Consider the following 27,212-nt stretch of genomic DNA (forward strand, 5'->3'; position numbering starts at 1 on the left):
CAATTAGTACTATAGTCAAGTGTGCCAAATTTTGTTGAAATCGGTTCAGATTTAGATATAGCTCCCATATATATCTTTCGCCCGATATGGACTAATACGGTCCCAGAAGCTACAGTTTTACCCCAATTTGGTTGAAATTTTCCACTATGATACAATTAGTAGTGTAATCAAGTGTGCGAAATTTTATTGCAATCGGTTCAGATTTAGATATAGCTCCCATATATATCTTTCGCCCGATTTACACTCATATGACCACAGAGGCCAATTTTTAACTTCGATTTAATTGAAATTTTGCACAGGGAGTAGAATTAGCATTGTTGCTATGCGTGCCAAATTTGGTTGAAATCGGTTCAGATTTAGATATAGCTCCCATATATATGTTTTTCTGATTTCGACAAAAATGGTCAAAATACCAACATTTTCTTTGTAAAATCGCCACTGCTTAGTCGAAAAGTTGTAAAAATGGCTCTAAGTTTCCTAAACTTCTAATACATATATATCGAGCGATAAATCACAAATAAACTTTTTCGAAGTTTCCTTAAAATTGCTTCAGATTTAAACGTTTCCCATATTTTTTTACTAACGTTGTGTCGCACCCTAGTGCATTAGCCGACTTAAATTTTGAGTCTATAGATTTTGTAGAAATCTATCAAATTCTGTCCAGATCGAGTGATATTTAAATGTATGTATTTGGGACAAACCTTTACATATAGCCCCCAACACATTTGACGGATGTGATATGGTATCGAAAATTTAGATCTACAAAGTGGTGCAGGGTATAATATAGTCGGCCCCGCTCGACTTTAGACGTTCCTTACTTGTTTTAAATTTAAATTTAAATTTAATTTGATTTTGAATTTTGATTTTAATTTTGATTTTGATTTTAATTTTAATTTTAATATTAATATTAATTTTAATTTAATTAAGGGTTATAACTAATTTTAATTTTAATTTTAGTTTTAATTTTAATTTTAATTTTAATTTTAATTTTAATTTTAATTTTAATTTTAATTTTAATTTTAATTTTAATTTTAATTTTAATTTTAATTTTAATTTTAATTTTAATTTTAATTTTAATTTTAATTTTAATTTTAATTTTAATTTTAATTTTAATTTTAATTTTAATTTTAATTTTAATTTTAATTTTAATTTTAATTTTAATTTTAATTTTAATTTTAATTTTAATTTTAATTTTAATTTTAATTTTAATTTTAATTTTAATTTTAATTTTAATTTTAATTTTAATTTTAATTTTAGTTTTAGTTTTAGTTTTAGTTTTAGTTTTAATTTTAGTTTTAATTTTAATTTTATTTTTATTTTTAATTTTAATTTGAATTTAAATTTGAATTTTAATTTAAAATTTTAAACTTTAAAATTTGAAATTTAAATTGATTTAATTTAATGAATTTAAATTAATTTAATTTAAATAATAAAATCTAACAAAAAAAAAATGATTCGCCCGAGCAGGGACTTGAACCCTGGATCCTTGGATTAATTTTAATTTTAATTTAATTAAGGGTTATAACTAATTTTAATTGTAATTGTAATTTTAATTTTAATTTTAATTTTAATTTTAATTTTTATTTTTATTTTAATTTTAGTTTTAATGTTAGTTTTAATTTTAATTTTATTTTTAATTTTAATTTTATTTTTAATTTTAATTTTAATATTAATTTTAATTTTAATTTTAATTTTAATTTTATTTTTAATTTTAATTGTAATTTAAATATTAATTTTAGTTTCAATTTTATTTTTAATTTTAGTTTTAGTTTTAATTTTAGTTTTAATTTTAATTTTAATTGTAGTTTTAATTTTAGTTTTAATTTTAATTATAATTATAATTTTAATTTTAATTTTAATTTTAATTTTAATTTTAATTTTAATTTTAATTTTAATTTTAATTTTAATTTTAATTTTAATTCTAATTTTAATTTTAATTTTAATTTTAATTTTAATTTTAATTTTAATTTGAATTTAAATTTTAGTTTTAAGTTTAATTTTAATTTAAAATTTTAAACTTTAAAATTTGAAATTTAAATTGATTGATAATTTAATGAATTTAAATTAATTTAATTTTAAATAATAAAATCTAAAATAAAAAAAATTGATTCGCCCGAGCAGGGACTTGAACCCTGGACCCTTGGATTAAAAGTCCAATGCTCTACCGACTGAGCTACCCGGGCACATGTCTTTCACTTTACAATCACCACTGATATTCATTGTGGTTATTTTTAGCCACAAAACACACACGTTTCGTTGAGGTATTGGGTGAGATCAAAGAGTATAAATAACTAAAGAGGGTCGAAATCGCTCACTTACGATATGCCCAAATGCCATAGATTAGGGTCAAACATGCAACATGTTTTATTTACGTTTGATAACATGGAAAAATTATAAGGCGTGTTCTGCAATGTGTGTTAGATTTTCATTATGTTCAAATTATTTTTTCATTAAAAAACAAAACGAAAAACGCAAAAAAGGACCAAAAGAATACTTCTGTTTGCTAAATCTATGAATTCTATGTCCCAAAACATTCATTCGATAAGTTGTCGTGATTTAGACAATTTATTAAAGATCGGTAAATAATAAATTTACTGTTCTTTTATGACAATATGACTTTAACATACTTAAGCAAACATTTCAAGGAACATCTGATTTAGTACCTACACGAAATTTCGGCTAAAGCTGAATACTAGGCTTAGCGTAAAATACTCCAGAAAACTTTCACTTTTTCACTAGATTTTCGCGTGACGTTGTTTTTTAACATTTATAAAAATTATAAGAATTCACTTCTTAGTATAAATTTAAAAAAAATTTTGATTACAAAAAGAATAATTTGATTTTTCAAAATCGAATCGCAAGTTACCGAATCAAAACCATGTGAAAATCCGTAGATAGCAAAAGGGAATACGAAGAAAATGTTGGTACCGTTTTGCAACATGTTCGACCCTAATCTATGGCATTTATACGATATTACAAAAATGAGACGTATCGACCCTCTTGTTTATTTATACTCTTTGGGTGAGATGCAAAGAGTATAAATAAACAAGAGGGTCGATACGTCTCATTTTTGTAATATCGTATAAATGCCATAGATTAGGGTCGAACATGTTGCAAAACGGTACCAACATTTTCTTCGTATTCCCTTTTGCTATCTACGGATTTTCACATGGTTTTGATTCGGTAACTTGCGATTCGATTTTGAAAAATCAAATTATTCTTTTTGTAATCAAAATTTTTTTTAAATTTATACTAAGAAGTGAATTCTTATAATTTTTATAAATGTTAAAAAACAACGTCACGCGAAAATCTAGTGAAAAAGTGAAAGTTTTCTGGAGTATTTTACGCTAAGCCTAGTATTCAGCTTTAGCCGAAATTTCGTGTAGGTACTAAATCAGATGTTCCTTGAAATGTTTGCTTAAGTATGTTAAAGTCATATTGTCATAAAAGAACAGTAAATTTATTATTTACCGATCTTTAATAAATTGTCTAAATCACGACAACTTATCGAATGAATGTTTTGGGACATAGAATTCATAGATTTAGCAAACAGAAGTATTCTTTTGGTCCTTTTTTGCGTTTTTCGTTTTGTTTTTTAATGAAAAAATAATTTGAACATAATGAAAATCTAACACACATTGCAGAACACGCCTTATAATTTTTCCATGTTATCAAACGTAAATAAAACATGTTGCATGTTTGACCCTAATCTATGGCATTTGGGCATATCGTAAGTGAGCGATTTCGACCCTCTTTAGTTATTTATACTCTTTGATGCACAACTACTTAGTTCTTGTCTCTTGCACTCTTTCATAATATTTTGTTATTTTTGTATTCTGTTTTGATGAGCTCTTTCGTAAACGATGTCAATGAGCAATGAACAGAAAGTTCTCTCATACTTTGGTTGGTTTTATCATAAGTGGTGTAGTGGTGGTTTTTATACCATGCTATAAAAAGTATATCGATTTTTTATAGCATGCTAGAAAATATGTGTTTTTTTAGTAGCATCGAATTTATTTTTTTATTTATTTTTCTTACTCATGCGATTTTTGAAAATAAAGTTTCGTTCACATCTGCTTTGTCAATTTTGAAGTGTGCTACGAAAAATTAATTTGTTTATGCTTTTTCTCTGTATGGGGCCCAATTCTTTTTTATTATTATAGTTAGCCATGTTTGTATATTTGTTTTCTTATTTGTCGATAAACATATAAAAACTCATTTAAAAATTTACATGAATACAATTTGTATTAATTTGGTATTAGAGTTTTATTAAATCTATTGCAATTTTTTTAGAAAATAAAAAGATTTTAATATTCAAATATGTAAAATTTAAATAAAAAGTTTAAATTTTACTGAATGTAAAAAAAATAGTGAGAACAAAAAAAGTGGGAATTTCAAGGAATTGTTTGAAACATGAGCCGATACATTTATTGGCAAACTGGGAAATTTATATATCAGAATATTTCAGGATGTTTTTGCGTAGGGACTAAATTCGCAGAAATACCCTCAGAAAAAAGTCAAACAAACTTTCTATGACCGATTTAACTATATTCTACTTCATGAAAAATTATTTTAGATATTTTGCCAAATGTGAGAAAAATTTCCTTCCTGACGAGAAAAAAAAACAAGTAAATAAAGTAGTAAGTCGGACGGGGCCGACTATATTATACCCGCCTACTATTATACCACGCCTACTGATTATTTCATTATTATTGAGTTCATTATTTAAAAAGAGTAATTCGCTAAAATAGTGCAAACGATTGCCTTATGCTAAATTTGAGTAAGATCGGTTAATAAATGAGAGCATTATGGTCAAAAATAAAGTCATGAGGACCAAATTTTTGAAAATCGGTGATACATATATATATAGGAGATATTTCTAAATCTGAATCGATTTGGAAGATAGTTTGTAGGATTGGTTGATATCACAATAGATTACCTTGCGCTAAATGTGAATAAGATCTTTTAATAAATAAAGGCTTCTATAGTCAAATTTTGGAAAATCGGGTAGTACATCTACTATATGAGAGCTATATCTGAATCTGAGCCGATTTCAATGAAATTTGGCAAATGTTGTGGTACTATAGATACACATCTAGACAACATTGAGTCGGTTACTAAATAAGGGCTTTATGGCCAAATTTGGGAAAATCGGGCGATAACAGGTTGGCTGATAAGTCCCCGGTCTGACACATAGATGGCGTCGCTAGTATTAAATGCATATTACTTTTATATAGTACCAACCTTCAAATGATTCGTGTCAAAATTTGAAGTCTGTAAGTCAATTAGTTTGTGAGATAGAGCGTCTTTTTTGAAGCAACTTTTGTGATTGTGAAAAAAATGGAAAAAGGGAATTTGTTGTTTTGATAAAATACTGTTTTCTGAAGGGAAAAAATACGGTGGAAGCAAAAACTTGGCTTGATAATGAGTTTCCGGACTCTGCCCCAGGAAAATCAACAATAATTGATTCAAAATTCAAGCGTGGTGAAATGAACACGGAGGACGGTGAACGCATTGGACGCCCGAAAGAGGTGGTTACCGACGAAAACATAAAAAAAAATCCACAAAATGATTTTGAATGACCGTAAAATGAAGTTGATCGAGATAGCCTTAAAGAAATCAAGGGAACGTGTTGGTCATATCATTCATCAATATTTGGATATGCGCAAGCTCTGTGCTAAATTGGTGCCGCGCGAGCTCACATTTGACCAAAAACAACAACGTGTTGATGATTCTGAGCGGTGTTTGCAGCTGTTAACTCGTAATACACCCGAGTTTTTCCGTCGATATGTGACAATGGATGAAACATGGCTCCATCACTACACTCCTGAGTCCAATCGACAGTCGGCTGAGTGGGCAGCGACCGGTGAACCGTCTCCGAAGCGTGGAAAAACTCAAAAGTCCGCTGGCAAAGTAATGGCCTCTGTTTATTGGGATGCGCATGGAATAATCTTTATCGATTATCTTGAGAAGGGAAAAACCATCAACAGTGACAATTATATGGCGTTATTGGAGCGTTTGAAGGTCGAAATCGCGGCAAAACGGACCCATATGAAGAAGAAAAAAGTGTTGTTTCACCAAGACAACGCACCGTGCTACAAGTCATTGAGAACGATGGCAAAAATTCATGAATTGGGCTTCGAATTGCTTCCCCACCCACCGTATTCTCCAGATCTGGCCCCCAGCGACTTTTTCTTTTTCTCAGACCTCAAAAGGATGCTCGCAGGGAAAAAATTTGGCTGCAATGAGGAGGTGATCGCAGAAACTGAGGCCTATTTAAGGGTAAAACCGAAGGAGTTCTACCAAAATGGTATCAAAAAATTGGAAGGTCGTTATAATCGTTGTATCGCTCGTGAAGGGAACTATGTTGAATAATAAATACGAATGTTGACAAAAAAATGTGCTTTTCCTTGTTAGATCGGGGACTTATCAGCCAACCTATTATATTTTATGGGGTCTAAAATAAACATTTCTGGTGGTCACATTTTTTTGGCAGATCAAAGTTATTGTTTTATGTTAATGTTTTTTTATACCCTAAAAAACATTTTATACAAACAATAAAGTAAAAACGTTAAACTACATCGGGCATTTATGAATTCTATTTTATGCATTATGAATGTAATTTAATAATTTATTTTCAATATTATAAAAAAACTGAGACAACTGTTAATGTTTTTTTACCTACAATAATTTTTTCCAATTTAATTCCAAAACCATTTTTTTTTCATACATTCCTATTTTTCTAGTGTATGTTATTGTATTCTTTATTTTCTTAGGAATTATGAAGTTATTACATGACGATACGATCGTGCCTTCGCTATGAAATGCTAGATTATGACAAACAATTTCTCTGTTCTTCATTGAGGTTTTCTTCTTTACTTTAGGGCCCATTTGAGGAATAAATGCTTTGATCTTTTGTTTTGTGTTTATTACGTTCATATTGGTTAATGCATAAGGGATCAAAGTGTCAAACATATAATTACTTTGAATAATGAAATATAATTTATTATCTTTTCATGTAACGAAATAAGAATGGTATAGAATTCGTGCAATTACGATAACGACTAGCTTTTCTATAGCAGCCAAAGTCAATTTTCGTGGTGTTGAAAATCGATTTCTATCTGATTATCTATCTGTTTTAATTACTTTGAATTTTTTGATATAGAAAAGTTTATATTTTTGTGATGATTGACTCTATGGTGTTTCTTAGTGCCAACCTTACTCTAAAAAATGCCCCAGGCGCAAAAGTCCAACTCATTTCGATTCTGAGATTTTGGTGGCGGCCGGTGCACAGAACAGAAAAGTTAACAAGAATGAACTACCTCATGTGAAAATTCAACTAAATTATACTCCACATTTTGAGATTTCCACAAAGCGTTGTTAAAGCCAGGACAATTTAATGTCCTGGTGTACTTTTCAACTACAACTCACGAAATTACATCCTCTCATAGAAGAAAAAATTAACTTAAAGTGAAGAACAAAATCATTGGCGCCAAATCATGACCATTTTAACCTAAACCCAACCGTACTGTAGTTCGTTCTTACTGCTTTTGGGAATTTGACGATTTTTATACCCTCCACCATAGGATGGGTGTATATTAACTTTGTCATTCCGTTTGTAACACATCTGGGTCGTGGTGAAATTCTGAGTCGATCTGAGCATGTCCGTCCGTCCGTCTGTTGAAATCACGCTAACTTCCGAACGAAACAAGCTATCGACTTGAAACTTGACACAAGTAGTTGTTATTGATGTAGGTCGGATGGTATTGAAAATGGGCCATATCGGTCCACTTTTACGTATAGGGAGCCACCGTGGTGCAATGGTTAGCATGCCCGCCTTGCACACACAAGGTCGTGGGTTCGATTCCTGCTACGACCGAACACCAAAACTTTTTCAGCGGTGGATTATCCCACCTCAGTAATGCTGGTGACATTTCTGAGGGTTTCAAAGCTTCTCTATGTGGTTTCACAGGAATGTGGAACGCCGTTCGGACTCGGCTATAAAAAGGAGGTCCCTTGTCATTGAGCTTCACATGGAATCGGGCAGCACTCAGTGATAAGAGAGAAGTTCACCACTGTGGTATCACAATGAACTGAATAGTCTAAGTGAGCCTGATACATCGGGCTGCCACATAACCTACCCAAACCTAACCTACGTATAGCTCTAAGAGAAGCAAATTTCATCCGATCCGGCTGAAATTTGGTACATGGTGTTAGTATATGGTCTCTAACAACCATGCAAAAATCGGTCCATAATTATATATAGCCCCCATATAAACCGATCCCCAAATTTGGCTTGCGGAGCCTCTAAGAGAAGAAAATTTCATTCGATCCGGCTGAAATTTGATACATGGTTTTAGCATATGGTCTCTAATGACCATGCAAAAATTGGTCCACATCGGTCCATAACTATATATAGCCCCCATATAAACCGATCCCCAGATTTGGCTTGCGGAGCCTCTGAGAGAAGCAAGTTTCATCCGAACCTGCTGAAATTTGGTACATGATGTTGGTATATGGTCTCTAACAACCATGCAAAAACTGGTCCGCATCGGTTCATAATTATATATAGCACCCATATAAACCGATCCCCAGATTTGACCTCCGGAGCCTCTAAGAGAAGAAAATTTCATTCGATCCGGCTGAAATTTGGTACATGGTGTTAGTATATGGTATCTAACAACTATGCAAAAATTGGTCCACATCGGTCAATAATTATATATAGCCCCCATATAAACCGATCCCCCGATTTGGCTTGCGGAGCCTCTAAGAGAAGCAAACTTCATCCGATCCGGCTGAAATTTGGTACATGATGTTGGTATATGGTCTCTAATAACCATGCAAAAATTGGTCCGCATCGGTTCATAATTATATATAGCACCCATATAAACCGATCCCCAGATTTGACCTCCGGAGCCTCAAAGAGAAGCAAATTTCATCCGATCCGGCTGAAATTTGGTACATGACGTTAGTATATGGTCTCTAATGACCATGCAAAAATTGGTCCACATCGGTCCATAATTATATATAGCCCCCATATAAACCGATCCACAGATTTGGCTTGCGGAGCCTCTAAGAGAAGAAAATTTCATTCGATCCGGCTGAAATTTGATACATGGTGTTAGTATATGGTATCCAACAACCATGCAAAAATTGGTCCACATCGGTCCATAATTATATATAGCCCCCATATACACCGATCCCCAGATTTGGCTTGCGGAACCTCTAAGAGAAGAAAATTTCATTCGATCCGGCTGCAATTTGATACATGGTGTTAGTATATGGTCTCTAATGATCATGCAAAAATTGGTCCACATCGGTCCATAATTATATATAGCCCCCATATAAACCGATCCCCAGATTTGGCTTGCGGAGCCTCTAAGAGAAGAAAATTTCATTTGATCCGGCTGAAATTTGATACATGGTTTTAGCATATGGTCTCTAATGACCATGCAAAAATTGGTCCACATCGGTCAATAATTATATATAGCCCCCATATAAACCGATCCCCCGATTTGGCTTGCGGAGCCTCTAAGAGAAGCAAACTTCATCCGATCCGGCTGAAATTTGGTACATGATGTTGGTATATGGTCTCTAACAACCATGCAAAAATTGGTCCGCATCGGTTCATAATTATATATAGCACCCATATAAACCGATCCCCAGATTTGACCTCCGGAGCCTCAAAGAGAAGCAAATTTCATCCGATCCGGCTGAAATTTGGTACATGACGTTAGTATATGGTCTCTAACAACCATGCAAAAATTGGTCCACATCGGTCCATAATTATATATAGCCCCCATATAAACCGATCCCCCGATTTGGCTTTCGGAGCCTCTAAGAGAAGCAAATTTCATCCGAACCGGCTGAAATTTGGTATATGGTGTTAGTATATGGTATCCAACAACCATGCAAAGATTAGTCCACATCGGTCCATAATTATATATAGCCCCCATATACACCGATCCCCCGATTTGGCTTGCGGAACCTCTAAGAGGAGCAAATTTCATCCGAACCGGCTGAAATTTGGAACATGGTGTTAGTATATGGTCTCTAATGACCATGCAAAAATTGGTCCACATCGGTCCATAATTATATATAGCCCCCATATAAACCGATCCCCAGATTTGGCTTGCGGAGCCTCTAAGAGAAGCAAATTTCATCCGATCCGGCTGAAATTTGGTACATGATGTTGGTATATGGTCTCTAACAACCATGCAAAAATTGGTCCGCATCGGTTCATAATTATATATAACCCCCATATAAACCGATCCCCAGATTTGACCTCCGGAGCCTCAAAGAGAAGCAAATTTCATCCGATCTTGCTGAAATTTTGTACATGGTGTTAGTGTATGGTATCTAATGACCATGCAAAACAGTTTCAACATCGGTGGATAATTATATATAGCCCCCGTATAAACCGATCCCCAGCTTTGATCTCCGGAGCAAAATTCGTCCGATTCGGTTGAAATTTGGTACGTGATGTTAGTACATGGTATCCAACAACCATGCAGGAATTGGTTCATATCAGTCCATAATTATATATAACCCCCATATAAACCGATCCCCAGATTTGACCTCCGGTGCCTTTTGGAGAAGCAAAATTCATCCGATCTGGTTGAAATTTGGTGGTAGTATATGATATTTAACAACCATGCCAAAAGTGCTCCATATCAGTCCCGATCCCGAGATTCGGTTTTGGAGCCTCTTGGAGGAACAAATTTCATCCGTGCTAGTATATGGCCGTTAACAACTATGCCTAACTAGGTCCATATCGGTCTATAGTTATATATAGCCCTCAGATAAATCGATCCCCAATCACGCAAAAATTGGTCCATATCAAGTTCATAATTGTATATAGCCCCCATATAAGTGACCCCCATATTTCAATTCTGGCTCCCTACGAACCGTGCAAAAGTCCATATCGATTAGTAATTATTTGTAGACTTACCTACACATAACATTTTTGTCTAATATATACCACGTATGGACTAACTCACAATTTAGAAAACGATTTAAGATCCCACAATCCAAATAACATAATTCGATTGTTGATGACAGTTTTTCGTAGAAGTTTCTACGCTATCCATGGTGGAGGGTACATAAGATTCGGCCTGGCCGAACTTACGGTCATATATACTTGTTTCCTTTAGTTCATATTGAACTTATGTGTACTGTCATTGATCTTTATACCCACGTTTGATTCATAAAATGTTTGAGATATACAAATGGAAAATTTCATTAGGCTGTTGAAAATTTCGAGAAAAAAAGTAATAACTACAAACAAAAAAATTGTTTTAAAATAAAAATAAGTTAAATTAGCGTTAGCGTTTTGTCAGTGTGGTTATTCGAAGGTGTCAGTTTTCAGTTGATATCTTTAGCAAATAAATATGGAAGCACTTCTCATCGGAGAAAATGAAATTCGGTAACTGGCCACTTTCGTGCAACTCCTTGGCTCTTTCCAGTCTAACCTTGTTTGTTACGTTCCCGCTATATGTTCAACTCGCGAGCAAGTTATCTATCACTACGTCCTGGACTTCCTGTGTCCTTGACTTTTCGGACCATTTCTGGTGTTGTGATTAAAGTGTCCCAATAACCGGGGTTTTAATGTCGGTTTTCGGTCTATGGAATCCAGTCAGCCAGATCGGCCGTTTATGATCCTTCGTAAATTGACTCTACGAAAACGGTGATAGGTTGTCCATTTATAAAATTTTCCTGTGTCATTTAAAAATTCTTCGTGAAGAAAACTATGAGAATTTCCTTAAAATAAATAAATGATAATTTTATTTGCATACTCTTAAAGAATAACGAATTAAGAAAATACCTTTTGTATTGTAATCCAATTAGGGTGCAACTCATGACAAAGATAGCATGCAGGAAATGGGGTCGTTTTTCGGTTTTGCCCTCTTGAAAGAGGTCACACACACATACCCTTCCAACTTCCAACCCATAATAAATTAAAATGCATTCATTCTTCTCACAGTCATTGAATGATAATTATCTTCATAATCATCGTCATCATCAATTATGTCTAGGGTAGTGATCAAACAAGACATGGCTCAAGACTCATTCACAACAATAGCAACAACAACAAAATAAAACGCACATTTACACGCACTTATTAAAAATTTTCCACTTGTTTCCTTCTCCCTTTCCAAATTTGATGGAGAATATTCTAACGTAACTACAACAACATCAAAAACAACAATAACATAAAAGTGAATAATTTCATGTCTTCCTTTTTATGACTTTCTTCGCTGTTGAGCCCAAAACCAATGATCCATGAATGGAGATATACGTTAGATAGGGTCACGGCCTAAAGGGGAAAAAAGTTGATGCGGTCACCCCCAGTTCTGTAGCATATTCGAAGACAATTTCAGAACACCAAAATACAATTTATTGTGCTGTGTCGTCATTTGAAGTCCAATCAAAAAGAAACGCATATCGTTGTTCGTGGTTGATTAGGGGCTATCTTTAGTGCATTGGTCATTTTTGACTCCGACATCAAATTTGATTTTTAATTTTTTTATTTCGCTTCGTATACCCCTATGAGGCCCATTTCTGATAACCATTATAAAGATCTTAACAAAATATGAAACTTTTGCTTTTGAAGTATTTACTTATATTCATAAACAAAAAAGTTACAGAGATTTTAAAAAGTCAATAGGTCACCCTACACCAAATAGTCAACCACCAAGTGGTCAACCACGAACAACGATATGCGTTTCTTTTCGATCGGACTTCAAGTGACGACACAGCACAATAAATTGTATTTCGGGGGGTCGTAGGGTGCACGGAAAAAAGTGTTGGTGTTCTGAAATTGTCTTCGAATATGCTACAAAACTGGAGGGTGACCGCATCAACTTTTTTTCGTGACCCTATCTAATATACATATGTACCTAAGCCATAGGGATTATTGACTATGTATACGAGTGGAAAAATCCCAAGCCATTACACTCACGCATATGTACGGTTTTAGAAGTATTTGTCATAAACCTCTCGTGATCATGATGGAACGATCTTAGTTGTCGTACATTTTCGTGTGCGCCTTTGTGAGAGTGGGATCTAAGAGAATGTACGTGGGGGATTTCTATATTTACACAAATACAGCTGTTTCTCTCTTACTACTCAACTGTAAAGTATGGTATCAGCTGTGGTCTGTGTGGATCAGGGATGGAAAATACAATTTTTAAGAAAGTAGAAGAAAGTTTTTTTTTTGAGCGAAAAAGTACTTTTCACTAAATTTCAACAAAAGTTCCATTAGTAGATTATTGTCAAGAGCAACTTTAGACTGAATTTTAAAGAAAATAAAATTTAGTTTGTCAACTCCTCAATTTTAAATATTTTTTTAGTTTTATGTCCTCTTACAAAGACTACAGTAGTATTCTAATCACGGTTTGGTATATTGGTAGAATTCATGGTATTTCATAAATTTTCTTTAGATAAATAAAAATAAATTTTTGACAAAATTTTCTACCGAAATAAAATTTTGACAAAATTTTCTATAGATATAAAATTTTGACAAAATTTTCTACCGAAATAAAATTTAGACAACACTTACTATAGATATAAAATTTAGATAAAATTTTATATAGAAATAAAATGTTGAAAAAATTTTCTATAGAAATAAAAATTTTGACAAAATTTTCATCAGAAATAAAAATTGTATACAAAAAAATAAAATTTTCTATAGAAAAAAATTTTGATGAAATTTTCATTAGAAATAAGATTTTGACAAAATTTTCATCAGAACTAAAATTTTGACAAAATTTTCTATAGAAATAAAATTTTGACAAAATATTCTATAGAAATAAAATTTTGACAAAATTTTCATCAGAAATAAAAATTTTATACAAAAAAATAAAATTTTCTATAGAAAAAAATTTTGATAAAATTTTCATCAGAAATAAGATTTTGACAAAATTTTCATCAGAAATAAAATTTTGACAAAATTTTCTATAGAAATAAAATTTAGATAAAATTTTATATAGAAATAAAATGTTGACAAAATATTCTATAGAAATAAAATTTTGACAAAATTTTCATCAGAAATAACAATTTTATACAAAAAAATTAAAATTTTCTATAGAAAAAAAATTTTGATAAAATTTTCATCAGAAATAAGATTTTGACAAAATTTTCATCAGAAATAAAATTTTGACAAAATTTTCTATAGAAATAAAATTTTGACAAAATTTTCATCAGAAATAAAAATTATATACAAAAAACTAAAATTTTCTATAGAAAAAAATTTTGATAAAATTTTCATCGGAAATAAGATTTTGACAAAATTTTCATCAGAAATAAAATTTTGACAAAATTTTCTATAGAAATAAAATTTAGACAAAATTTTCTATAGAAATAAAAATTTTGACATAATTTTTTATAGAAATAAAATTTTGACAAGAAATAAAATAAAATTTTGACAAAATTTTCCAAAAGAAAAAAAAAATTTTTTGCAAAATAATATTTTTTTTTTGTAGTTTTTGGAAAGATTTTCTCCAAATGTTAGTAGATTATTTTTGTCGCATGTTTTGACCGTGACTGTAATGGTTCCCATTATTTTACTACGCGATCGATAACTTCTTATCTAGAAAGTATTCTTGTGGAAGCGTAACATAGAATCACATGCTTTTTTCGACTAAAACAGTATTGAAATTCAATAAAATCGTGTTTTTGACTATGACTTTTACAAAATCGAGATTTCCCGCATGAACTTGTCGGTTTTGTCAAATTTGTAAAAGACTATTAGCAAATAAATTTGTTAAAGACTTTCTTAAATATTAAAATATTTTGTCAAAACTATCATAAATCTGATATCGGCTCAAAACGGTCCACACAAAAGGTACTAAATCATTCGCGGGGGTACTACGGTACTGAACAGGTTGAAAAAGTACTATAGTACTGAATTTTCCATCCCTGGTTTGACATTGTGGCGAAACCAATTAGACAATATTTGAAACATTCTGAAATGTCACCAGCATTACTGAGAGGGATAATCCACCGCTTTCTGGATGTTCGGTCGAAACTAGGATTGAAACCAGGTAAGATCCAAAAAATCATTGATCGTTGTTAAGGTTTGGAAAAGTAAAATTTTGAAAATGTTGGCTGTTTTTAAATTTTACATTTTTTTGGTGACCCACCCCCTCAAATTAAAGCTTGCGTACGTCTCTGGTCCCCATTGTGCTGCTATAACACTGTTATATTACCAACAGAAATCAGCTGTCAACACCACGGACATTGGTTTTAAGTTTATTTATTTTATTCTAGTCGATGATGTTGGAAAATAATCGAAATATGGAGTAAGAAAAAAAATGTAATTTTGACCTTGAGCTCGATTAGAGACAGACCACAAAGCATGGAATATATTGGTCTGCATAATAGTGCAGGGTATAATATAGTCGGACCCGCCTGAAATTAGACATCATTTCTTTTTGTTTTATTTTAGGTTATTGCATTTTCCTATTTTTTCAACAATGTCATATCCCCTAACCATTTATTTATTTTAACTGAAAAAAACATCATAAAACTCTATCAAATTGATGGATTATAGTTTACTTTTTAAAATTTCCCAACAAATAAGAAAAATGTTATCTCTTGGTTTTTATGCAGTCACCTATGCATGCAGGTCATTCGTTCCTAACAATGATGGACACTTTCTTGTCGCAGTTGATGGATTTTCATTTACAAAAAAAAAAAAAAAAAGAAAACTGAAATTGATTTATCACCTTTCTGGTATCGATCATCCCACTCCACACTTTTTGTAATACATTAGAGATGGGTTAATTGCGTGACCTGTTTTTTTCTACGGCTTTTTAGTCTTATCATTGTAACGGGGTATTCTCTAGAAAATTGAAAGTTTGCCTTTTGTTTTTTGGAAGACTATTTTAAATTAGAAATATCGACATTTAATGGTTTCCGTTTTAATGGACGAATGTTTACTTTTCTTTTTGGTTTTAATTTCTTTATTCAATGGTCTATGAAATTAGCCATTAATTAGAAATTGAAAGTTACCTTTAATGTTGTGGTTAACTGTGGTGGTTTGGATAGAATTAAAGTTTTTTTAATTCCTAAGATAATTTTTTTGTGAGTATTTTTATTTTCATGGGAAGATGAATTTTGTAAAATTAAATTGATAGAAATTTTTGGAACAAACTTGTATCTTTGGTAATAAATGGGCTATGTAACTTCTATTAACTTGAAATGAATATATTTTTTTCAAATTTTAATTGACAAAAAATATATTATTGTTTTTTTTTAAATTTTAATTGAAAAAAAAAATATCAAAATTCTTTATTTTTTTAAATTTTAAGTGAAACAAAATATAATTTTTTTGCAAATACAATTTGATTTTTCTTTTTGATAATAAATGTGCTATGTCACTTCTATTAACTTGAAATGAATATATATTTTTCAAATTTTAATTGAAAAAAATATTATTTTTTTCAAATTTTAATTGAAAAAAAAATATATCAAAATTCTTCTTTTTAAATTTTAATTGAAACAATATATCATTTTTTTCAAATACAATTTGAAACAAAACATTCACCTCTAGTTGCTAGAAGTTACATAGAAATTGTAATATTTTTTTTTAATTCAAATTTAAAAGAAACATTTAAAATATTAATATTCCCAAATATTCAATTTAAGGTTATGGAAGTAACAGCCCATAGACATTTTCTTGGTCAAAAATATTTTTATTAAAAATAAAAATATTCACAAAAAAAAAAAAATATGAGAAAGGGTTCATTTAATTTTTTTTGATAATAAATGTGCTGTCACTTCTATTAACTTGAAATGAATATTTTTTTTTTCAAATTTTAATTGAAAATTTTTTTTTTAGATTTTAATTGAAAAAATATCAAAATTCGTTTTTATTCAAATTTTAATTGAAACAAAATATAATTTTTTTCAAATACTATTTGAAACATAATATTCACCTCTAGTTGATGAAGTTACATAGAAATTGTAATATTTTTTTAATTCAAATTTAAAAGAAACAATTAAAATATCAATATTCCAAAATATTCAATTTAAGGTTATGGAAGTTACAGCCCATAGACATTCTCTTGGCCAAAAAAATTCTTATTAATGTGAATAATTTCAAATAAAAATATTCACAAACATTTATGAAAAAGGGTTCATTTAAAAAATTAATTCAATCAATTAAAAAAGCAATAAACATTGCAACGAAAGTGATTTCACATATTAATCCATAATTTGCTGTCTTTATTTTTTTTTCAAAATTATTATATTACATGTTAGCCTGATACCGAAACAGGCAATTGACGTCCAAATGCATTATATCTAATTATACAATTATTATTCGAGCTTTATGGACAGATATAGATTAAGGAACATGGTTAATAGAGCCATTGAAAAGAAAACGCCAGATACAAATCTATACACGCCTGGACTGTACATGTTTCGGTTCGGGCGAATGAACCTTTCCACAGCCTTTAGTATAGATCTGGCTGGGAGAGATAACTCAATTTTGGGCCCTTTATGCTAACTCCTTATGGAGAAAACATTTGGGAATTTTCCTCTTACAAATTGAATCATCTTTTCTCCCACTGTACATCATCTTTTCATATAACTTACAAGTCCCTTAATCTTATTTTTATTTCGTTTTGTTACATAGTAATGCAACAACACGAAATTTATTTTTAGAAAGCTAATTTGTTAGAATTCACCTAAGTGGTGAACAGTCGAACAATGCTTATTGTTTCTACAGTCAACTACAACATATGACAATTAACAGAAACTGGTTTCCAGGATACAACAACAATTCTAATGCGTACATTAGTCGTGTTTTTTCTAGTTTTACGACGGGCTCATCGTTGCTTATAGATCTATACTAAAGGCTGTGGAAAGGTTCATTCGCCCGAACCGAAACATGTACAGTCCAGGCGTGTATAGATTTGTATCTGGCGTTTTCTTTTCAATGGCTCTATTAACCATGTTCCTTAATCTATATCTGTCCATAAAGCTCGAATAATAATTGTATAATTAGACAAAATTATTTTATATATAAATAAAAACAATTTTTCAATTTGGAAAATTTTTCCAATTTTTTTGTGTATATATAAAATTGTTGCAAAAATTGTTTCAAAATGTTCTGTCTACAGAAAATTGTTGCTGTTTTTGTTTTTTTTTTTAATGGTTGTAAATTTTTCCGTCTTTGGAAAATTTTTGTTAAAGTGTTTTTATATTAAAAACTGTTGCAAAATTTTCTGTCGATATACAAATTTTGAATCAATTTGATGTTTATGGAAGATGTTTTTTTTGCATACTTTTCTGTTTATAGAAAACATGTACAAAATTTTCCATTTATAACGAATAGAAAATTGTTGCAAAATTTCCCATCTATCGAAAATTTTTTGATTAAAAACAAGTATATACGGCAGTAAGTTCGGCCAGGCCGAATCTTGTGTACCCTCCACCATGGGAGCCACCGTGGTGCAATGGTTAACATGCCTGCCTTGCATACACAAGGTCGTGGGTTCGATTCCTGCTACGACCGAACACCAAAAAGTTTTTCAGCGGTGGATTATCCCACCTCAGTAATGCTGGTGACATTTCTGAGGGTTTCAAAGCTTCTCTAAGTGGTTTCACTGGAATGTGGAACGCCGTTCGGACTCGGCTATAAAAAGGAGGTCCCTTGTCATTGAGCTTAACATGGAATCGGGCAGCACTCAGTGATAAGAGAGAAGTTCACCACTGTGGTATCACAATGGACTGAATAGTCTAAGTGAGCCTGATAGTGGCTGCCACATAACCTAACCTATGGATTGCGTAGAAACTTCTACGAAAGACTGTCATCCACAATCGAATTACTTGGGTTGTGGTATCTTAAAACTACTTAAAATCGTTTTCTAAATTGTGAGTTAGTCCATACGTGGTATATATCAGACAAAAAAGTTATATATAGGTAAGTCTACAAATAATTACGAATCGATATGGACTTTCTCACGATACGTAGAGAGCCACAATTGAAATATGGGGGTCGCTTATATGGGGGTTAGGTGGCAGCCCGATGTATCAGGCTCACTTAGACTATTCAGTCCATTGTGATGCCACAGTGGTGAACTTCTCTCTTATAACTGAGTGCTGCCCGATTCCATGTTAAGCTCAATGACAAGGGACCTCCTTTTTATAGCCGAGTCCGAACGGCGTTCCACATTGCAGTGAAACCATTTAGAGAAGCTTTGAAACCCTCAGAAATGTCACCAGCATTACTGAGGCGGGATAATCCACCATTGAAAAACTTTTTGGTGTTCGGTCGTAGCAGGAATCGAACCCACGACCTTGTATATGCAAGGCGGGCATGCTAACCATTGCACCACGGGGATGGACCAATTTTGGTGTGATTGGGGATCGATTTATCTGAGAGCTATATATAACTATAGACCGATATGGAAATAGTTAGGCATGGTTGTTAACGGCCATATACTAGCACAATGTACCAAATTTCAACTGACTCGGATGAAATTTGCTCCTCCAAGAGGTTCCAAAACCAAATCGGGGGATCGGTTTATATGGGGCTATACGCTATGATTATGGACTGATATGGACCACTTTTGACATGGCTATTAAATATCATATACTACCACCACGTACCAAATTTCAACCATATCGGATGAATTTTGCTTCTCCAAAAGGCACCGGAGGTCAAATCTGGGGATCGGTTTATATGGGAGCCATACATAATTATGGACTGATATGAACCAATTCCTGCATGGTTGTTGGATACCATATACTAACATCACGTACCAAATTTCAACCGAATCGGATGAATTTTGCTCTTCTAAGGGGCTCCGGAGGTCAAATCTGGGGATCGGTTTATATTGGGGCTATATATAATTATGGACCGATTTCGACCAATTTTTGCATGGGTGTTTGAGGCCATATATTAACACTACGTATCTAATGTCAACTGAATCAAATGAATTTTGGTCTTCCAAGATGCTCCGGAGGTCAAATCTGGTGATCGGTTTATATGGGGGCTATATATAATTAGTGACCGATGTGGACCAATTTTTGCATAGTTGTTAGATACCATATACTAACACCATGTACCAAATTTTAGCCGGATCGCATGAAATTTTCTTCTCTCAGAGGCTCCGCAAGCCAAATCTAGGGATCGGTTTATATGGGGGCTATATATAATTATAGACCGATGTGGACCAATTTTTGCATGGTTGTTAAAGACCATATACTAACACCATGTACCAAATTTCTGCCGGATCGGATGAAATTTGCTTCTCTTAGAGGTTCCGAAAGCCAAATCGGGGGATCGGTTTATATGGGGGCTATATATAATTATGGACCGATGCGGATCAATTTTTGCATGGTTGTTAGAGACCATATACTAACACCATGTACCAAATTTTAGCCGGATCGGATGAAATTTGCTTCTCTTAGAGGGTATGCAAGCCAAATTAGGGGGTCCGTTTATATGGGGGCTATGCGTAAAAGTGGACCGATATGACCCATTTGCAATACCATCCGACCTACATCAATAACAAATACTTGTGCCAAGTTTCAAGTCGATAGCTTGTTTCGTTCGGAATTTAGCGTGATTTCAACAGACGGACGTACGGACGGACGGATGGACATACTCAGATCGACTCAGAATTTCACCACGACCCAGAATATATATATATACTTTATGGGGTCGTAGAGCAATATTTCGATGTGTTATAAACGGAATGACAAAGTTAATATACCCCCATCCTTTGGTGGAGGGTATAATAATCAAGAAGGTTCAGCGGTTAAAACTAGAAGTGCCCATATGTAATAGGTACTTTGAGTTAATGTGGTATCACAATGGACTGAATAGTCTAAGTGAGCCTGAATCTTAATCGGGCTGCCACTTTAACCTAACCTACATCGGACTGCCACCTAACCTAACCTAACGTGGAAGACCACAAAAAAAGTTTGTAGACGCCGAATTGGATGGAAATGACACTTTGAGTCAAAAGCAAATGCCAGCAATGTGTTGCACAACAAACAATTTCTGACCGTTTAAAAGCTATGCCACCTAAAAACGCTCATTTCATACCGGTATACCTGGTGAAATAAAAATATTTACAAAAATTTTTCTGTCTGTAGAAAAATTTTCCAATTTTTTTTTGTCTATAGAACATTTTTCCAAACTTTTTTGTATAAACAAAATTTTTGCAAAAACCAATATTTAAAATAGCAACAATTTTTTTTCAATTAAAATTAAAAAAATCAACAATAGTCCAAAATATTCAATTTAATTAAGGTGATAGAAGAAAAAAAAGCCCATACTCAATTTTTTGTAAAAAAAATATTCTTATTAATTTGAATAATTTACAATAAAAATATTCACAAAAAGTTATGGAAATGTGTTAATTTAAAAAATTTATTCAATCAAATTAAAAAAAAGTGCAAAGAAAATGTTTTCACATGTTAACTTTTGTAAATAAAATCTCAATTATTTTTTTTTTATAAAAAACAGATATTCAATTTCTCTATGGTAAATTACGCTGTTAGATTCTTAACGCCCCCTGTTAGATTACCAATGCCCCCATTTGGTTTAGTGAGTAGAACATAATATTTAATTTTCCCTATTCCGGTTTCATGTCAGTACATCGTCAGTGACACTTCTCGAAAAACGATTTCCTTCTATATTCTCATATTTCACTGTATTTATTATGTAGGATACATTTTGCAAAAAAAAACCCTTTTATTGTTCACTGAAATTGAATGCTCCTTGCCAAATATTTGACATAGTGTCTAGTTCTAACGGATGCGCCAACACAGAATCCATATGCCATTCATGGCGATAGAGCTGCTACTCATTCTCAAAGATGTAAATATTGAAGATTTTATTTGCTCTTCCCAACTCACCCTGTATGCAGGGTAAGTAGCTTTTCTATCATTTAGTCATAGCTTATTTTTATTTCGCTCTATTTTCGAACACATGTTTCTCCATCTGTTCGACCGACCGTCTGTTTTTTTTTTTGTTATTCACATTTTTACCCTACCATGCCATCCTTTGGACGCCTCCAATCTATATTTGAATTATCCATTTACAATTCTCTCCTACAAAGATAAAGTCGACGACACCATTTCATAGTTCTTACAAAAACAAACCAAGTATTTTTTTCTATAAATACTTGTGAGGTTTTTTTTTCATAATTTTTTTTTTCATATGCCCGATATTTAAGCATGTTTTTTTTTTGTTTTGTTGTCATCATGCAAAAAATTTTCTTAGAATATGTGTGGTACGTTTTTTACAATTTAAAGTTTTGATGTGGGTGTAAATGTAGTACCACTATCAAATGAAATAGCAAAAAAAGTAAATAAACGCAAAACTTTTCTTGTCACAAATTGACACTTTTACTATTAACCCTTGAGTAACACTATTCGATAAAATTCTATGGTCCATAATAGCTGGGGTTCTTTTCGAAAAATTTTTTGTCCATAGAAAATTTAGCAAAATTGTTTTCGCTACTAAAAAACAAAAAAACAATTATAAAAATGTTTGCATAAATGTACTGTCTATAGAAAATTTCGCAAACCTTACTATAAAACTATATAGAAAATATTTGCAAAATTTCGTCTATACGAAAATTTTTGCAAACACTTCAGTTTATAGAAAATGTTTACAAAAAAATTCTTTTGTGAAAAATTTTAAAATTTTCTGTCTATAAAATATTTTGCACATTTTGACAAAATTTTCTGTAAAATTATCTGTCTATAGGAAATTTTGTAAAATTTTCGGCCTATAGAAAATTTTGTAAGTTTCTGTCTACAGACAATTTTGTAAAATTTTCTGTCGATAGAGCATTTTGTAAAGTTTTCTATCTATAGAAAATTTTGTAAAAATTTCGGCCTTTAGAAAGTTTTGCACCAGTTTCTGTTATAGAAAATTTTGTAAAATTTTTTTATTTACAAAATGTTGTGATATTTTGAATCTATAGAATTTTTTTTTTAATTTTCAGTCCAAAGAAAATTTTTTTCTATATTTTTCTGTCTATAGAAAATTTTGTAACAGTTTCTGTCTATTGAAAAATTTTGTAAAATGTTCTGTCTATAGAAAATTTTCTAAATTTTTCTGTCTATAGATCATTTTGTAAAGTTTTCTGTCTATAGAAAATTTTCTAAAATTTGCAACATTTTCTGTCTGTCAGTTTCTGTCTATAGAAAATTTTCTAACATTTTTTGTCTGTAGAAAATTTTTTGTCTATAGAAAATTTTATAAAATTTTCTATCTATAGAAAATTTTCAAAAATTTTCTGTCTATAGAAAATTTGCTAAAATTTTCTGTTTATAGAGAATTTTCTAAAACTTTCTGTCTATAGAAAATTTTCTGTCTATAGAAAATTTTATAAAATTTTCTATCTATAGAAAATTTTCAAAAATTTTCTGTCTATAGAAAATTTGCTAACATTTTCTGTTTATAGAGAATTTTCTAAAACTTTCTGTCTATAGAAAATTTTCTAAAATTTTCTGTTTATAGAAAATTTTCTAGAATTATCTGTCTATAGAAAATTTTCTAAAATTTTCTGTCTATAGAAAATTTTCTAAAAGTTTCTGTCTATAGAAAATTTTCTAATATTTTCTGTCTATAGAAAATTTTGTAAAATTTGCAACATTTTCTGTCTGTCAGTTTCTGTCTATAAAAAATTTTCTAAAATTTTCTGTCTATAGAAAATTTTCTGTTTATAGAAAATTTTCTAATACTTTCTTTCTATAGAAAATTTTCTAAAATTTTCTGTCTATAGAGAATTTTCTAAAATTTTCTGTCTATAGAAAATATTCTAAAATTTTCTGTCTATAGAAAATATTCTAAAATTTTCTGTCTATAGAATATTTTCTAAAATTTTCTGCCTATAGAAAATTTTCTGCCTATAGAAAATTTTCTAAAATTTTCTGCCTATAGAAAATTTTCTGTCTAGAACATTTTCTAAAATTTTGTGTTTATAGAAATTTTCTAAAATTTTCTTTCTATAGAATATTTTCTACAATTTTCTGTCTATAGAAAATTTTCTAAAATTTTATTTCTATAGAATATTTTCTAAAATTTTCTGCCTATAGAAAATTTTCTAAAATTTTCTGTCTATAAAAAATTTTCTAAAATTGTTTGCCTATAGAAAATTTTCTAAAATTTTTTGTCTTTAGCAAATTTTCTACAATTTTCTGTCTATAGAAAATTTTGTAAATTTTTTTGTCTATAGAAACTTCTGTGAAATTTTCTGTTATAGAAAATTTTGTAACAGTTTCTGTCTATAGAAAAATTTGTAAAATTATTTTTCTATAGAAAATGTTGTAAAATTTTCTGTCTCTATTAAATTTTTTGTCTATAGAAAATTTTGTAAAATTTTCTGTCTAAAGAAAATTTTGTAAAATTTGCAGCCTATAGAAAATTATATAAAAGTTTCTGTCTATAGAAAATTTTGTAAAATGTTCTGTCTATTGAAATTTTTGTAAAATTTGCCTCCTATAGAAAATTTTGTTAAAGTTTTGTAAAGTTTCTGTCTATAGAAAATTTTCTACATTTTTTTAAATTTTTCTGACTATGGAAAATTTTATAAAATTTTCTGTCTATAGATCATTTTGTAAAGTTTTGTGTCTATAGCAAATTTGCAACATTTTCTATCTGTAAGTTTCTGTCTATAGAAAATTTTCTGTCTATAGACAATTTTGTAAAATTTTCTGTCTACAGAAAATTTTGTGAAGTTTTTTTATGTCTACAGAAAGTTGTGTAAAAATTTCGGCCTTTAGAAAGTTTTGTACCGTTTCTCTTATAGAAAATTTTGTAAAGTTTTGTTTTGTCTATAGAAAATTTTGTAGAATTTTTTGTTTACAAAATTTTGTGATATTTTGAATCTATAGAAAATTTTTTAAAATGTTCAGTCAATAGCAAATTTTTTTCTATATTTTTTCTGTCAATAGAAAATTTTGTAACAGTTTCTGTCTATAGAAAATTTTTCTAAAATTTTCTAAAAGTTTCTAAAATTTTCTAAATTTTTCTGACCATGGAAAATTTTCTAAAATTTTCTGTCTATAGATCATTTTGTAAAGTTTTAGGTCTATAGAAAAATTTTCTAAAATTTGCAACATTTCTGTCTATAAAAAATTTTCTAAATTTTTTGTCTATAGAAAAATTTCTGTCTATAGACTGTCTACAGACAATTTTGTAAAATTTTCTGTCTATAGAACATTTTGTAAGGTTTTCTGTCTACAGAAAATTTTGTAAAAATTTCGGCCTTTAGAAAGTTTGGAACCAGTTTCTGTTATAGAAAATTTTGTAAAGTTTTTTTTTTTGCCTATAGAAAATTTTGTAAAATTTTTTATTTACAGAATTTTGTGATATTTTGAATCTATAGAAATTTTTTTAAAATTTTCAGTCAATAGAATTTTTTTTCTATATTTTTTTCTGTCTATTGAAAATTTTGTAACAGTTTCTGTCTATAGAAAATTTTAGAAAATTTTCTATAGACAGAAAATTTTAGAAAAATTTCTCTAGACAGAAAATTTCTATAGACAGAAATTTTAGAAAATTTCTAAAATTTTCTAAATTTTTCTGACTATGGAAAATTTTCTAACATTTTCTGCCTATAGAATATTTTGTAAAGTTTTCTGTCTATAGAAAAGTTTGTAAAATTTGCAACATTTTCTATCTGTAAGTTTCTGTCTATAAAAAATTTTCTAAAATTGTTTGTCTATAGAAAATTTTCTAAAATTTTCTGTCTATAGAAAATTTTCTGCCTATAGAAAATTTTCTAAAATTTTCTGCCTATAGAAAATTTTCTGTCTATAGAATATTTTGTAAAGTTTTCTGTCTATAGAAAATTTTCTAAAATTTTCCATCTATAGAAAATTTTCTGTCTATAGAAAATTTTCTAAAATTTTCTAAAATTTTCTGTCTGTAGATCATTTTGTAATGTTTTCTGCCTATAGAAAATTTTGCAACATTTTCTGATTTCCAATTTTTTTTTATTTATAGAAAATTGTGTAATATTTTCTGTATATAGAAAATTTTCTAAAATTTTCTCCCAATAGAACTTGAGTTTATATATATTTTTTCTGTCTATAGCAAATTTTGTAAAATTTCCTATCTATAGAAAATATTGTAATTTTTTATTTTGTCTATAGAAACTTCTGTGAAATTTTCTGTTATAGAACAATTTGTTACAGTTTCTGTCTATAGAAAATTTTTTAAAATTTTCTGTCTCTATTACATTTTTTAAAATTTTTTGTCTATAGAAAATTTTGTAAAATTTTCTGTCTCCAAAAAAAAATTTTGTAAAATTTGCAGCCTATAAACAATTATATAAAAGTTTCTGTCTATAGAAAATTTTGTAAAATGTTCTGTCTTTTGAAAATTTTCTAAAATTTGCCTCCTATAGAATATTTTGTAAAAATGTTGAAAGTTTTCTGTCTATATTAAATTTTGGAAAAGTTTCCAAAATTTTCTGTATATAAATTTTTTTCTCCAAAATTTTCTGTGTACAGAAAATTTTTGCAATATTTTCTGTCTATAGAAAACTTTTGCAGAATTTTCTGTCTATAAAAAATTTTTTGCACAATCTTCTCTCTATAGAAAATTTTCGCAAAAGTTTCCCTATTGCAGACTATCTATCATATAAAGTTTTACACAATTTCTTTTGTTAACATTTTTTGATAATACAAAATTTGTGGTTAATATTCTATTTATGCAAACTTGATATAGCCCCCCATATAGACCGATTTTCCGATTTTACTTCTTGGGCTTCTAGAATCCGTAGTTTTAATCCAATTTACCTGAAATTTGAAATCTAGAGATGCTCTAAGACCCTAAAGACGTGTGCCAAAAATGGTGAGGACCGGTCCATGTTTTGATATAGCCCCATAGGGAGCCACCGTGGTGCAATGGTTAGCATGCCCGCCTTGCATACACAAGGTCGTGGGTTCGATTCCTGCTACGACCGAACACCAAAAAGTTTTTCAGCGGTGGATTATCCCACCTCAGTAATGCTGGTGACATTTCTGAGGGTTTCAAAGCTTCTCTAAGTGGTTTCACTAGAATGTGGAACGCCGTTCGGACTCGGCTATAAAAAGGAGGTCCCTTGTCATTGAGTTTAACATGGAATAGGGCAGCACTCAGTGATAAGAGAGAAGTTCACCACTGTGGTATCACAATGGACTGAATAGTCTAAGTGAGCCTGATACATCGGGCTGCCACATAACCTAAC

General features: G+C 30.5%; 1 protein-coding gene and 1 non-coding gene across 6 annotated transcripts in view; one reads left to right on the forward strand and one right to left on the reverse strand.

Annotated features, from left to right (window-relative positions):
* Btk (tyrosine-protein kinase Btk29A) overlaps positions 1 to 27,212 on the forward strand; it is a 561,740-nt gene that overhangs the window by 174,652 nt on the left and 359,876 nt on the right. The gene's annotated exons all lie outside the window — the stretch shown is intronic.
* On the reverse strand, positions 2,111 to 2,183 carry TRNAK-UUU (transfer RNA lysine (anticodon UUU)). Its single transcript has one exon. It is a non-coding gene; the product is annotated as a tRNA-Lys (tRNA).

The sequence above is a fragment of the Haematobia irritans genome, chromosome 2 (assembly GCF_050003625.1).
Source record: "Haematobia irritans isolate KBUSLIRL chromosome 2, ASM5000362v1, whole genome shotgun sequence".
In the NCBI taxonomy this organism is placed as follows: Eukaryota; Metazoa; Arthropoda; class Insecta; order Diptera; family Muscidae; genus Haematobia; species Haematobia irritans.